Source organism: Scomber japonicus, chromosome 17 (assembly GCF_027409825.1).
Source record: "Scomber japonicus isolate fScoJap1 chromosome 17, fScoJap1.pri, whole genome shotgun sequence".
NCBI classification, from domain to species: domain Eukaryota; kingdom Metazoa; phylum Chordata; class Actinopteri; order Scombriformes; family Scombridae; genus Scomber; species Scomber japonicus.
The window spans coordinates 6,086,168-6,098,378 of record NC_070594.1 but is presented as its reverse complement, the minus strand read 5'-3'; the positions used below and the strand labels follow the sequence as shown (position 1 = coordinate 6,098,378).

The following is a 12,211-nucleotide window of genomic DNA, read 5'->3' as shown; positions in this document are numbered from 1 at the left end:
GAAAAAATGTAAGCTGCGTAGCATGAATGGTGAGTTACAGGAGGTTTTATTTTTTGGATTGGAAACCAACGGTGCAATTTTGGTTAAAAGTGTTAAATTGGAGACGGAGGGACAAAAACTTCCCAGGAAGACGAAGTTGTAGAGATTTAAAAGTCTGTTACTAGAGGTAGATGAAAATACGAGAGGGCAGAAAATCTAACACATCTAATTAATGGCTGAATATCTAATTAACCCTCCTGTTGTCCTTGAGTCAAGGAAGGAAGGGAGGAAAGAAGGAAGGAGGGAAGGGAGGAAGGTAGGGAGGCAGGAAAGAAGGAAGTAAGGAAGGAGGGAGGGAGGGAGGGAAGAAGGAAGGAAAGAAGCACGGAAGGAAGGAAGGGAGGAAAGAAGGACAGTTGGAAGGGAGGAAGGAAGGAATGACAGAAGGAAAGAAGGAAGGAGGGAAGGAAAGAAGGAAGGAGGGAGGGAAGGAAAGAAGGAAGGAGGGAGGGAAGGAAAGGAGGAAGAGGGAAGGAAGGGAGGAAGGTAGGAGGGAGGCAGGAAAGAAGGAAGTAAGGAAGGAGGGAGGGAGGGAGGGAAGAAGGAAGGAAGGAGGGAAGGAAGGAAAGAAGCACGGAAGGAAGGAAGGGAGAAAAGAAGCACGGAAGGAAGGAAGGGAGAAAAGAAGCACGGAAGGAAGGAAGGGAGGAAAGAAGGACTGTTGGAAGGGAGGAAGGAAGGAATGACAGAAGGAAGGACAGATGGGAGGAAAGAAGGACAGAAGAAAGGTAGGAAGGAAAGAAGGACAGAAGGAAGGGAGGAAGGAAAGAAGGACAGAATGAGGGAAGGAAGGAAGGAAGGAAGGAAGGAAAGAAGGAATGTTTATGGTGAGCATTCGTTGTATATTCTTGTACAATTATAATTTAACTTTTAGAGTTAGTTTATTAGAAATATAAAAGTATTAACATTAGAATACGGCCGCTAGACTTATCATTACGTTTCACATGTAACTTAAAGAATGAGCTGCTTTTATGTGAGTCACATTTTCGTGAATATTATTATAACGTTATTATTATTATTACTTTCATGGTTCACAGAGAAAACCAGTGAAGAAGAAGAAGAAGAAGAAGAGTTCACTCTGTCCTTCCTCTTCCTCTTCCTCTTCCTCTTCCTGTCAGCAGTGGCGATTGCATCCGTCTCTGATTGGCTATTTATCATCCAGGCTGCTTCGCTTCAATCACTCTCTCTCCTCCTCCTCCTCCTCTTCCTCCTCCTCCTCCTCCTCCTCCTCCTCCTCCACCGCCGCCGCCGCCGAGGCAGTGCGAGATAGGAAGTGACCTACATAGCGTGGCGGCTCCCTCGCCTCGGCTGTCGTTTGCATTTCAAGGGGCGATGAATAATTTACAGGCGCTCAAGACTCCCGAACCTCCCCATCCGTACATCGAACGTACATCCCACCACAACATGACAGGCATCAATAACGTTAGAGTAACGTCAGATACCTGAATTCAAACATGGGTTAGTGTTGTGTGTGCTGGAGGAGGTGGAGGAGGGGAGGGGGGGGGCTCTTTGAGGAGGTGTTAGGAGGAGATCTGTGTGCCCCGAGGCGCCCAACACTGAGAAACCCACAGGTGAAACTTTACTGTCAGAGGAGAGGAGGAGGAGGAGGAGGAGGAGGATGAGAGGAGGAGGAGGAAGCATGAGAGGAGTATGGGGGGGGGGGGGGGACAAAAGAGAGGAGTACAGGAGGAAAAAAGTGAGGTGAGGAGGAAACAAGAAGAGGAAGAGAGAGAAGAGAGGAGAGGAAATATGAGAGGAGAGGAGGAGGAAGCAAGACAGGAGAGGAGAGGAGAGGCAATGAGAGGAGGAGGAGGAGGGGGAGCAGAGGAGGAAACAAAAGAGAGGAGAAGAGGAAATACAAGAGGAGGAAGAGAGAGAAAAGAGGAAGAAACACAAGAAGGGAAGGCAGGAGGAAAAAAGTGAGGTGAGGAGGAAGAGAGAGAAGATAAGAGAGGAGGAAATACAAGAGAAGAAGGGAGAGGGGAGGAGGAGGAAGCATGAGAGGAGAGAAGAGAGGAAAAGAGAGGCAATGAGAGGAGGAGGAGGGGGAGCAGAGGAGGAAACAAAAGAGGGGAGTACAGGAGGAAAAAAGTGTGGTGAGGAGGAAGAGAGAGGGAACGAGAGGAGGAAGAGGAGGAAAAGAGAGGCAATGAGAGGAGGAGGGAGGAGCAGAGGAGGAAACAAAAGAGGAGAGTACAGGAGGAAAAAAGTGAGGTGAGGAGGAAACAAGAGGAAGAAGAGAGAGGGAACGAGAGGAGAGGAGACAGATGAGGAAGCAAAAGAGGGGAGGAGATGAGGAAAAGAGAGTAGGAAACAAAAAAGGAGGAAACAAGAGGGGGAAGGAAGCATGGGATGAGAGGAGGAAACACAAGAGGAGAGGTGGGAGGGGGAAACGAGAGGAGCATTAAAGAGAAGAGAGGGGGAAAAAATAAAGGAGACGAAGACACATGGGAGCAGAAAAGGAAGCACAAGAGGAGGAGGGGAGAGCAGAGGAGTAAAGGAAGAGAGGAGGAAGAAAGTGAGGGGAAAGGAAACAAGAAAAGCTGGAAAACAAAAGGAGGAGAGGAGAGCAGAGGAGGAGACAAGTTAGGAGAAGAGCAAACAAGAGCAAGATGAGAGAGAAGGAAAAAAGAAAGGGGAAAGGGAACAAGAGAGGAGAGGATACAAAAGAAGGGAGGAGAGGAGGAAATGAGATGGGAGGAAACATGAGAGGGGAGGAGGAAACAAGAGAAGGTAGGAAACATGGGAAGATGATGAGATGAAAAGAAAACGAGGAGGAAAAAAGAGAAGAGGAAATGAGAGGGGAGGGAAAAAGAGGAGGAAGAAAGAAGAGAGGAGAGGAAACAAGAAAGGAGGAAATAATCAACCTAACTATTATGAATCCTCCCTCTGTCTCTGACACATAAACATAAACTAAGTTCAGCTTCACATTTCTGTTTTTAAACCTAAATTTTGGCATTTTTGTTGTTTTCTGTTCCCACAAAGAAAATCCGGCACAGTAACGATCTCATCCTTCCTTCATGAAAAATTAATGAATAGTTATATTTCTCCGTCGTTTGTGTTTTTGGTGTTTGGTGTGTGTCGGCTAGTTTTGAACAAGATGTTTTGCTTCTACTACAACAGCGTTACCGTGGCGACCAGCTGATGGCAGGCAAGGTGAGGTGTTAAGTTGTGATGGTTAAATTTAGGGTCAGGTGGATGCAGTGAGGGTCCCAACTAGGATAGAAGAACAAGAATGTGTGTGTGTGTGTGTGTGTGTGTGTGTGTGTGTGTGTGTGTGTGTGTGTGTGTGTGTGAGCCAGCTGAATGACCTACAGAGAGGACATCACGGCCTGGCGCACATCCCAAACACACACACACACACACACACACAGAGCTGATATTAACCTTCCAGCAGAGTTGAGGTGATTTTTGGTGAACACACATCGTCACAAACAGAGGAAGTCGCCCCAAAACAACAATATTAACGAGAGGAACGGCTGAAATATCAAACAGAATGACCCCTTGTGTTGTTTTTCTTCCTAAAATCTTTCTAAACACCGTCCTCTATCTTTCACAGCTGATAAAAATGTTACTAATAATAATAATAATAGTAATAAGCACCTTTCATACAGGAAGTGCTTCACATTAAAAGGGCCTAAAAGCAGCATAAAGCAAAATTAACCTTCCTGTCGTCCTCCCATCTCTCTTTTGACTGTTCCTTCTTTCCTCCCTTCTTCCCTCTTTCTTTAATTTTTCCTTCCTTCTTCCCCTCCTCCCCTCTTTCTTTGCTCCTTCCTCCTTCCTTTCCTCCCTCCATCCCTCCTTACTCCTTTCCTTCCTTCCTTCCTTCCTTACTTTGCCCTTTCCTCCCTCCCTCCCTCCCTCCTTCCTTCCTTCCTTCCTTCCTTCCTTCCTTCCCTCCCTCCTAAATTCCTTCCTCTTTTCGTCCTTACTACTTTCCTTCCTTCCTTCCTTCCTTCCTTCTCTCCTAAATTCCTTCTTCTTTTCATCCTTACTCCTTTCCTTCCTGACTCCTGTCCTTCCTTCTGTCCTTCCTTGACCTGAGGACAACAGGAGGGTTAAAAAAGAAACAGAGGAATATAAGATGGAAAATTAGAATAGTAAAAATAGGTCATAGTAAAATTTGTGGGTCAAAACAGACGAGGTCAAAGGTTAAAGCAGTAGTTCTCAACTTTAGTGTCTAACAGCTGATTATTTGAACGACTCCTCTTTAAGACATTTCCACTTCCTGTGAGTGAAATGATGACACTCAGTATCAGTTTGAGCTTTAATGAAACCTTTGAGCTTGTTTGTCTTTCATAAGCTTTGATCGTCGTGGTAACGGCAGCTGTTCTCCACATCCAGCCCGTTTCCTCTGCTTGGTTTGGATGATGAGAGTCAAAGCTGAGAAGGTCAACCTCACACATATAAGAAGATCCAAAAGGTCAAAGTTCAATTCCACGCACGTTTTTCAGCAGCGTTTTGTCCAGCAGACAGCCGGCCGACGTCAGTCCGAAGCCGTAGCTGCTCGAGCTCTGACCCGCTGTCATGACGATGGTTTTGAAGCAGCCTGTGATTCATCGGCCGAGACTGAATGAAATTAATCATCTTAACTGCTTCATCCAAAACAGCACTTACCTCAGGACTCATTCTGCTGCTGGCCAGCGCCTCCTCACTCAATAACACACAGCTTCACTTTATGTCGGGGTTTACCTTCCTTCCTTCCTCCCTCCTTCCTTCCTTCTTTCCTTCCTAACCCTTTATGTTGGGGTTTACCTTCCTTCCTTCCTTCCTTCCTAACCCTTTATGTCGGGGTTTACCTTCCTTCCTTCCTTCCTTCCTAACCCTTTATGTCGGGGTTTACCTTCCTTCCTTCCTTCCTTCCTAACCCTTTATGTCGGGGTTTACCTTCTTCACATGGCCAAATAGCAACGTTCACTTCTTTCCTTCTTCCTTCCTTCCTCCCTCCTTCCTTCTTCCTTCCTCCCTCCTTCCTCCCTCCTTTCCTTCCTTCCCTCTTTTCCTCCCTCCTTCCTCCCTCCTTTCCTTCCTTCCCTCTTTCCCTCCTTTCCTTCCCCCTTTCTTCCTCCCTCCTTCCTCCCTTTTTCCTTTGTCCTTTCCATCCTTCTTCCTCCCTCCTGCCTCCTTCCTTCCTTCCTTTCTTCCTCCCGCCTTCCTTCCTCCTTCCTTTGTCCTTTCCATCCTTCTTCCTCCCTCCTTCCTTCTTCCTTCCTTCCTCCTTCCTTCCTCCCTCCTTTCCTTCCTTTCCTCTTTCCCTCCTTTCCTTCCCCCTTTCTTCCTCCCCCCTTCCTTTGTCCTTTCCATCCTTCTTCCTCCATCCCTTCCTTCCTTCTTCCTCCCTCCCTTCCTTCCTTGACTCGAGGACAACAAGAGGGTTAAATCATAGTTTCAGCCCAAATCTACGACTACAGGTAGAATGAGATATTCAATCATAGCATTTGGCTGTTTTGACTTAACCACAAGTAATGACACAGCATAAGGTAACTCCAGTGCTTTGCTTAACACGCTTGTTGCTTTATTCAGTGTATTTGGACTTAAATTTTGAAGGTTTAAAAAAAAAAAAAAAAAACGTCTTAAGTTTGCGGTGCTCTGGTGCTTCAGTCAGCTGCTTTCTTGGCAATCGTAATTTGTGCCCATAACTATGTGTGCAGAGAGATTGAGAGCTTCGATGATAACATTTGGGGTTTTTTGACCAGAGAAAAGTAGTAGTGGCACAGCATAAGGTAACTCTGGTGCTTTACTTAACATGCTTGTTGCTTTATTCAGCATTGTCTGACAGTTTTCAGCTCTTAGTACAGTCTGTGAATCTTAACAAATGACTCTTATCATTTTGAACATAAATTGTAATCCCCAATCTTCCCATGTACCCTCTGAAAGCTGCTCAAATGCTCCAAAGATGTACGTGAACCACAGTTTGGGAACTGCTGCCTGAGATGAGAAATGAAACACTTCCTTCTCTCCTCCTCTCCTTGTTTCCTTTCCTCTTCATCCTCCTGCTCTTTCAGTCTGTGAGCGAGCAGAGATGAGTGGTAGACAGCCAGCGAGTGTGTGTGTGTGTGTGTGTGTGTGTGTGTGTTGGGACAGACTGTATATCCCTGGTGTCTCTGCTCCCCCTGCTTTATATTCTCCTCCTGCCTCTCGCTCTCTCACACACACACACACACTGGCTGGCTCAGGATGGATGTATAGACGAAGGAATGAAAGCAGTTAGAAATCGACCAGTAACGACTAAACCATCCTTTACTTTTCCTGCCTTTACATCATTTTATTATTCCCCTCTTTCTTTCTTAAATAGGACGTAAGGTGCTTTTTGTGATTCTGTTATAATGTTGGATTTTAAACATGATCAAAGTTGCAAAAACTTGACGTAAATGTATGAAAAATGGGCTTCAACCTGCTCTTCTACCTCCTCGTGATGACGTCAGATTATTTGCACATAACCACGAATGCACATCTGTTCTGTAGGATTTGTAGCTGAGGTTGTTTCACGGGTTGTTTGTATTGTTAACTTGATTATTTTGGATTGGATTCAGGCTCAAACATGTGCAGATGAATTTGAAAAGTTTCCATTTTTGAGTAAAGAACGATAAAAAAGAAGTGAAAATGTGTTAATACTGTTTCCGAGCCTCCTGAACTACCTTAAGAAGACATATCATGCACATTTCCAGCTCTCTATGTTTATATTCTGGGGCTCTACTGGAATATATTTGCATGATTTCCAGTTAAATACACCTTATTTATCTTCTACTGGCTCTTTATGCAGCCTCTCAGTTCAGCCTCTTTCTATTAACATGCCTTTTTTAGCTCCTGTCTCTTTAAGGCCCGCCTCCTGATGAGCCCCCTCTGCTCTGATTGGTCAGATTCAGGAAGCTGTAGTCAAGTTTTACTCATAGACTGAATAAAAGAAATGGATGTAACATCCGTGACGTCACCCATTGGTTTGTGGACTGCTGCTCGGAAGCCAATATTTTCAAGTCTAGGCAGCGCCATCTTGAAAATTTCAGGTGCATGCTGGGAAAAATAAAAACACAGATTCTACTTATATGGGCATGAGGCGGAGCCATGGTCGGAGCGGGGAGGTTGCTATGGTTGCGAGGGCTGGATCTCGAGGACATTGGTCAATCAACCTGTCAATCAGGACGTAGCCACGCCCTAATGCATACCCTGCTTTATCGTCACATATAAAATCAGGGAGGCCAAAATGTCCCAAATGAACATCATACTGCATTGAAGAAGGCTTTAAACTAGCGATTGAGACCATAAACACATTTTGAAAACGTTTACTGAGGTTAGAAATCAAGTGAGAAGTTGGTGAATTCTCCATTGACTTGTATAGAGACGGTCGCCCCCTGGTGGCCTTTTGATAGAATGCAGCTCTAAGTTACTTCCACGTTGGCCTCATTTCAGAGGACCAGAACTCCCCGCCTGGTGTAAACTCACTTTAAAGCTCCGTAAAGCCAAAAGGAGCTGCAGAGTTACTGATAATTCTCTGTAGGTTCATCACTATGAGACACACTTTAACATATTACACACTGACAGCTTATACATTATTATTATTAAACACATTAGGTGATACTTTATTATACATGTTCTTAATATTCAAATAATTATATAATGAGGCTAAAATAATACTTATTCCCTGGTTGTCAATGCTCGCCTTGTTTCAGTCGTCACCTGCTGATCACGTCTAACACACACACACACACACACACACACGCACACACACACACACACACTTCCATTGTCAGTCTGACATCTGGTAGCTGTCTTTTTAAAATCGGTCTCACTCTCCTCCGCTCCTCCTCTCTAGTCTGGCATGCAGCTGTTTCATGCACCCCACCACCACCTCCCAGTCTCCACCCATCTCTTCACAGGGTCAGCACTCCCGTCACTTCATCGGCCATCGTTCTCATCCAAAGTCATCAGTCACCAACCGAGCGACCAACGCTAGTGTCTGGACTCCATGGAGGGATCGATCATACGGCTGCTCTGGGATGACGGCCTTGTTGAGTCCAAGACTTTAAGACTACTATTCCTGTTCATATAATAAATACTTTGTTCTTATTTACTCGTCTCTGCTGATTGAAAGAAGGAAATAACCTGGATAATCATTTAGTTTGTGCAGAAAAGGTCTGCTGAAGTTATAAAAGTATGAAAGGAGGGAGGAAGGTAGGAAAGGAGGGAGGAAGGAAAGGAGGAAAGAAAGGAGGTAGGAAGGAAGAAAGGAAGGAAGGAAGGAAGGAAGGAAGGGAGGAAAGAAGGAACAGTCAAAACAGAGGGGTCATTTTGACCCAGGAGGACGACAGGAAGGTTAATATAGTATTCATAAAAAAGTAAATTAATTTTAGTTACTTTTACACCCTTTTAGTTTTATTTGCATATTCAACTTGTCTTTAAAACAAGCAAACTTTATTTAAACTTTATTCAAAGCGATTCTCGTCTCGGGGAAAGTTTTATGACGATGTGTCCTGTCAACAGTTTTTAAGAGACATTTCTATTACAGTGGTGGTCTTGGGGATTTTTCCTCTTCCTAAACCACAAGAGGCAATTAGGAAGGAAGAGAGGGAAGGAAGGACGGAAGGAAAGAGGAAAGGAAGGAAGGAAGGAATGGAAGGAAGAAGAAAGGAAAGGAGGGAGGAAAGGAAAGAAGGAAGGAAGGAAGGAAAGGAGGAAGGAAGGAAAGGAGGGAGGAAGGAAGAGAGGAAAGAAGGAAGGAAGGAAGGAAGGAAGGAAGGAAGGAAAGAAAGAAGGAACAGTCAAAACAGAGGGGTCATTTTGACCCAGGAGGACGACAGGAAGAAAACAAGCAAACTTTATTTAAACTTTATTCAAAGCGAGTCTCGTCTCGGGGAAAGTTTTATGACGATGTGTCCTGTCAACAGTTTTAGAGACATTTCTATTACAGTGGTGGTCTTGGGGATTCTTTCACTGCTAAACCACAAGAGGCAATTAGGAAGGAAGGAGAGAGGGAAGGAAGGACGGAAGGAAAGAGGAAAGGAAGGAAGGAAGGAATGGAAGGAAGAAGAAAGGAAAGGAGGGAGGAAAGGAAAGAAGGAAGAAAGGAAGGAAAGGAGGGAAGGAGGAAGGAAGGAAGGAAAGGAGGGAGGAAGGAAGGAAAGAGGGAAGGAAGGAAAGAGGAAAGGAAGGAATGGAAGGAAGAAGAAAGGAAAGGAGGGAGGAAAGGAAAGAAGGAAGAAAGGGAGGAAAGGAAGGGAGGAAGGAGGAAGGAAGGAAAGGAGGGAGGGAGGGAGAAAGGAAAGGAGGAAAGAAGGAAGGAGGGAGGGAGGAAGGAAGGAAAGGAGGGAGGGAGGGAGGAAGGAAGAAGAAAGGAAAGGAGGGAGGAAAGGAAGGAAGGAAGGAAGGAACAGTCAAAACAGACGGGTCAATTTGACCCAGGAGGACGACAGGAAGTTTAATATAGTATTCATAAAAAAGTAAATTCATTTCAGTTACTTTTACACCCTTTTTGTTTTATTTGCATATTCAGTTTGTCTTTAAAACAAGCAAACTTTATTTAAACTTTATTCAAAGTGAGTCTCGTCTCGGGGGAAAGTTTTATGACGATGTGTCCTGTCAACAGTTTTAGAGACATTTCTATTACAGTGGTGGTCTTGGGGATTCTTTCACTGCTAAACCACAAGAGGCAATTAGGAAGAATTGGCTGCAAGGTTGAGTGGCAGCTACAGTCTCCAGCTCTCTGAATGCTTCCTCAGTCCTGACTGGAAAATTAGCGCCACCAGCTGTTTGTGTTGACAACCTCAACCTCCCCGAAAACACACAGCAGCTGGTGGATGTCGTGTGAATTCATTTAAAAACTGCACAACATTTGAATTGAATCCCAGTTAATGAGATATTGTGTGTTTGTGTGTGGTCGCGGTTTGATTCATGCTAAATAAAGGAGGCATGACGGCAAGCCTGTGTGTGTGTGTGTGTGTGTGTGTGTGTGTGTGTGTGAGTGATCCTGAGCACTGATTTAAAAAAAACAAAAAAACCCACCTCACTTATTCAACAGGCCGTTTGAGGGTCAACACTTGTCTTTAGGGTTAGATTTAGACTTGGTTTAAATTAAGATTAAAGACTAGAGATTGTATTATTTCAATCAGCATCCTCACAAGGATAGAAATACAATAATGTGCGTTTTTGTGTGTGTGTGTGTGTGTGTGTATGTGTGTGTGTGTGTGTGTTTCTGAAAGCCCAAAGCTCCTCGCTGCACAGGATTAGCAGTCTTGCGTTTCAAACAGAGGCAGAGAGAGAGAGAGAGAGAGAGTCAGACTGAATCTCCCTCTCTCCCTCTCTGTCTCTCTGTCTCTCTCTCTGTGTGTCTCTCTCTCTCTCTCTCTCTCTCTCCCTCCCTCTCTCTCTCTCTCTTAATAAGCTCCACTGGTTCTCCTCCTGCAGTGAGCTGATTACGGCATTATACCTCATATACCCCCAAAACACCAATATACTCCCTCCAAATCCCAACGTACTGTACCTCCCTACCTGAATATACCCTACTATATACCTCCATGCTCTCATTTTACCAGGCGATTCATCTCATGAGGGTCATAGCGCTAATATAAAGTAACTCCTGCATATATTCCTTTCACTATGTTTCAGCAGACTGAGTGATCGTCTATATGTTTGTCATTAAAATAAAAGCATAAAAAAGCCTTTACCTGCAATATTATTAACCCTCCTGTTGTCCTCGGGTCAAGGAAAGACAGGAGGAAGGGAGGAGGAAGGAAGGGAGGGAGGAAGGAAGGAAGGGAGTAAGGAGGAAAAGAGGAAGGGAGGAAGGAAGGAAGGAAAGAGAGGGAAGGAAGGGAGGAAGGAAGGAAAAGAGGAATGAAGGAAGTGGGGAGGGAGGAAAAAAGGAAGGAAGTAAGGAGAGAAGAAAGGGTGGAAGGAAAAGAGGAAGGAAGGAATGAGGAAAGAAGGAAGAAAGGAAAGGAGGGATGGAGGAAATTAGGAAGGAAGGAAGGAATGAGGAAGAAAGGAATGAGGAAGGAAGGAAAGGAGTAAGCAGGGAGGGAGAAAAAGAGGAAGGAAGAAAGGGAGGGAGGGAGGAAGGAAGGAAAGGAGTAAGCAGGGAGGGAGGAAAACAGGAAGTAAGGAGACAAGGAAGGGTGGAAGGAAAGGATGAAGGAGGAGGGAGCAAAAAAAGAGGGAAGGAGGGGAAGAATGAAGGAAAAATTAAAGAAAGAGGGAGGAAGGAAGGAAAGAAGGACAAGTCAAAAGAGACGGGGTCAATTTGACCCGGGAGGACGACAGGAAGTTAAAGTTCCTGCAGGATAACAGTGTTTATAACTAATGTTAAAGTCACAGTTCTTCCTTCGCTTTACATATTCATATGTTGTCTCCCCTTCAAGCTGCTGAGCTCAAGGCAGTATAAATATATTACACATAATATATTATACTCACCTTCACTCACATGCAGCCCGGAGAAGCTGCAGCCTTAAAGGGGGACGCACTTAACCAGGTCTCTATATTTATATTCTGGAGCTCTGCTAGAATATCTTAACATGATTTATAGTTAAACATCTTATTTATCGTATACTGGCTCTTTATGCAGCTCCTCAGTTCAGCCTCTGTCTCTTTAAAGGGGACATATCATACTTTTTGTGATTTTCTTATTGTTATTTTTTTATATTGTTATGATGTTAGATTGTCAAATATGTTAAAATGCTCTAAAAAATGCTCTCTGAAAGTGAAAAGTCAAGATTTTTATGGGTTTTAACGTCATCCACTCTCATATTTCAGACCTGATTCAGGCTTGAAGATGCACAAATGTAGTTTTAAAAGTTTCCATTTTGAGTAAAGAAGAAGAAGAAGAAGTAAAACCAAATGAGGCCAACATGGAAGTAATTTAGAGCTGCATTCTGTCAAAAGGCCACCAGGGGGCGACCGTCTCTATACAAGTCAATGGAGAATTCACCAACTTCTCACTTGATTTCTAACCTCAGTAAACGTTTTCAAAATGTGTTTATGGTCTCAATCGCTAGTTTAAAGCCTTCTTCAATGCAGTATGATGTTCATTTGGGACATTTTGGCCTCCCTGATTTTATATGTGACGATAAAGCAGGGTATGCATTAGGGCGTGGCTACGTCCTGATTGACAGGTTGATTGACCAATGTCCTCGAGATCCAGCCCTCGCAACCATAGCAACCTCCCCGCTCCGCCCATGGC

General features: G+C 44.4%; 1 protein-coding gene across 1 annotated transcript in view; it reads right to left on the bottom strand.

Moving 5' to 3' along the window:
* The window catches only part of rps7 (ribosomal protein S7), a 95,402-nt gene extending 83,409 nt beyond the window's left edge, over nucleotides 1-11,993 (bottom strand). Inside the window, exon 1 of the mRNA XM_053337571.1 lies at nucleotides 11,983-11,993. The gene's annotated coding sequence lies outside the window, so the exon portion shown is untranslated. The remainder of the gene's footprint in view (nucleotides 1-11,982) is intronic.
* Nucleotides 11,994-12,211: the final 218 nt, after the last annotated feature.